Here is a 3835-nt window from a genome sequence, read left to right on the forward strand (position 1 = left end):
GATGTTTACATACCTTACATTACTCATCTCATATGTATATACTGTACTCTATACCATCTACTGCATCTTGCCTATGCCGTTCGGCCATCGCTCATCCATATATTTACATGTGCATATTCTTATTCACTCCTTTACACTTGTGTGTAAAAGGTAGTTGTTGTGAAATTGTTAGATCACTTGTTAGATATTACAGCATGGTCTGAACTAGCACCAGCATTTCGCTACACTCGCATTAACATCTGCTAACCATGTGTATGTGACCAATAAAATTGGATTTGATTTGATTTATGAAGCTTTGTAGAAGCTCTTCCGTTCTGTCAGTCTAAATCTTCTAATGACCCTGGGTGATAATAGTCTGGCTAACACCTAACTCTCAAAGTCCTCCTGGCTTCAAAGTCAGGAATGGCTCTTTGAAGTTGTGGGAACAATGCGTCGATAATGAAGGGGGCTGTGCTTTTACTGGTTGGTTCACCTCTGTGTCTTTCTCACTCAAACACCCATAAGCACAGTCATACACAGGCCCAGAGCGCCGCCCACCTTCCATTACAACGGTTGGATTTTCAAATACAAACAAAGCGGTCTCAATCGCAGAGGAAAAACAAACATTTGAGAGAACCAATCAAACCCGAATACTGCATTAACAGCGAATACTGCATTAACAAACGGCCTCTTTTGCAGACTAGGGTGTCACAGCTCTCCCTGCTCTGGGTCACGTGGGTTGCGTCAGCCAGGCTAGGGTCATAACTCTCTTTGGGTAAAGGACTTGTTGTTGTAGGTGCCTAATTCCAGAAATCCAAAATTGGTTTGACGTGTGTAGATGTATGATGTGTGCATACTGTTTCAGGCAATGGGCAATGATGTAGAGCCTATGAGTGTCACAATACAGAGGCGGATGCAAGATGCAAGCAACGATGGTTTAATGAAATAGTTTACAGCATCAACAGGACAGACAGAATATACTCAGACAGAATCCAACCCAGGCCTAGGGCACATCCTCTGATGATGGCGTGCTGAGAAATCCAAGGGAGTGAGTCCGGCTGGGTAGGAAGGAGCACAGCAGATAATCCCCACAAGGGCTGCGAGAGAAAGAGCACTGACACACGACACAACCTCAGGGAAGAAACAACGATCTGACAACAAGAAACACAGGTTACAGAACATATAAAGGGGAAGATAATTAATTCCAGCTGGCGCAGACAATCAGGCCAAGATTGGGAACCACGCCCACACAAACACAGGAGAGAGAGAGAGAGAGAGAGAGGCAGTGGATTCATGAACCGTGACAATGAGACTTTTCCGTACATATATTTCTATGTACAGCAAAATTGTGTGTCCAAGGCCTCCCGAGTGGCGCAGTGGTCTAGAGGTTCTGGGTTTGAGTCCAGGCTCTGTCGCAGCCGGCCGTGACCGGGACACCCATGGGGCGGCGCACAATTGGCCCAGCGTCTTCCGGGTTAGGGGAGGGTTTGGCCGGCAGGGATGTCCTTGTCCCATCGCGCACTAGCGACTCCTGTGGCGGGACGGGCACAGTGCACGCTGACATGGTCGCCAGGTGTACTGTGTTTTCTCTGACACATTGGTGCGGCTGGCTTCCGGGTTAAGTGGGCATTGTGTCAAGAAGCAGTGCGGCTTGGTTGGGTTGTGTTTCGGAGGACGCACTGCTCTCGACCTTCGCTTCTCCCGAGTCCGTACGCAAGTTGCAGCGATGAGACAAGACTAACTACCAATTGGATCCCACGAAAAAGGGGTAAATAATAATAATAATAATTTAAATGTTAAAGAAAGAATTGTGTCCAATACATTTTTCCCTTGGGGACAATAAAGTGTATTGTATTGTGTAATGCCATCCAGAGAGGGGCTACTTTGAGTGAGGAGGATGGAGGATGGGCTTTAGGTCAATGTGGTCTCAGGGCAATTCGTATTATTCTGTATGTAAATCTGTGACAATCCATTAGTATGATGTGTTACGTACCATTAGGTTACAGTACATTATGAATGGAATAGCAGTCGTACATATCTTACAAAGTAGAGGATGTATAGTATCATCCCACTGGGCATACAATGTCATTTCAACATGGATAATTGGGTAATATTTGGTTGAGACGTTGATCAATGAGATTACAATTTATGTTAACCCAATCAAAAAGACAGCCAAAAGTTAGTTGAATTTCCAATGTGTTACCACTATGCTTTCAACCATCAAAAACACAACCAAATTCCAATGGCAAAACAAAGAACAGCATAGTTAAAATGGGAATATAATGTCAGATATTTTGTTCATTTATACAACATATTAATGTATTATCACTGTGCTTCATCTAATAGCAAAACCAAATGACCTGGATTGCAGTTGAAATTACATTAAAAGTACATGGTGCAAGTCATCAATGCTGTTCGAGATTCATAATTCTGCTGATTATTACAGCAATTTTGAAGATCTCTACAGTCCTGCGACAACCTATGCATGCTACTGTATCTTGAACATGCACACTCTATATGATTACATAAGTAGACATTTATAGTAACAGTAACCTCAAAATGTGGCCATGGATGTGTTACACAATGCAGATAGCCCGGTTAGCCAATGTGCGGGAGCACTGGTTGGTCGGCCCAATTGAGGTAGTATGTACATTAATGTATAGCTAACGTGACTATGCATATATGATAAACAGAGAGTAGCAGCAGCGTAAAAATAGGGGTTGGGGGGGTTGCACACAATGCAAATAGTCCGGGTAGCCATTTGATTACCTGTTCAGGAGTCTTGTGGCTTGGGGGTAAAAACTGTTGAGAAGCCTTTTTGTCCTAGACTTGGTGTTCCGGTACCGCTTGCCATGCGGTAGTAGAGAGAACAATCTATGACTGGGGTCTTTGACAATTTTTAGGGCTGACACCTCCTGGTGTAGAGGTCCTGGATGGCAGTCAGCTTAGCCCCAGTGATGTACTGGGCCATACGCACTACCCTCTGTAGTGCCTTGCGGTCAGAGGCCGAGCAATTGCCGTACCAGGCAGTGATGCAACCAGTCAAGATGCTATCGATGTTGCATCTGTAGAACCTTTTGAGGATCTCAGGACGCATGCCTAATCTTTTTAGTTTACTGAGGGGGAATAGGCTTTGTCGTGCCCTCTTCACGACTGTCTGGGTGTGTTTGGACCATTCTAGTTTGTTGTTGATGTGGACACCAAGGAACTTGAAGCTCTCAACCTGCTCCACTACAGCCCCGTCGATGAGAATGGGGGCGTGCTCGGTGCTCCTTTTCCTGTAGTCCACAATCATCTCCTTTGTCTTGGTTATGTTGAGGGAGAGGTTGTTATTCTGGCACCACCCTGCCAGGTCTCTGACTTCCTCCCTTTAGGCTGTCTCGTCGTTGTCGGTGATCAGGCTTACCACTGTTGGGTCGTCTGCATACTTAATGATAGTGTTGGAGTCGTGCCTGGCCATTCAGTCGTGGGTGAACAGGGAGTACAGGAGGGGACTGAGGACGCACCCCTGTGGAACTCCAGTGTTGAGGATCAGCGTGGCAGATGTGTTGCTACCTACCCTTACCACCTGGGGGCGGCCCGTCAGGAAGTCCATGATCCAGTTGCAGAGGGAGGTGTTTAGTCCCAGGATCCTTAGCTTAGTGGTGAGCTTTGAGGGTACTACGGTGTTGAACGCTGAGCTGTAGTCAATGAATAGCATTCTCACATAAGTGTTCCTTTTGTCCAGGTGGGAAAGGGCAGTATGGAGTGCAATAGAGATTGCATCATCTGTGGATCTGTTTGGGCGGTATGCAAATTAGTGGGTCTAGGGTTTCTGGGATAATGGTGTTGATGTGAGCCATTACCAACCTTTCAA

This window comes from Salvelinus fontinalis, chromosome 39 (genome assembly GCF_029448725.1).
Source record: "Salvelinus fontinalis isolate EN_2023a chromosome 39, ASM2944872v1, whole genome shotgun sequence".
NCBI classification, from domain to species: Eukaryota; Metazoa; Chordata; class Actinopteri; order Salmoniformes; family Salmonidae; genus Salvelinus; species Salvelinus fontinalis.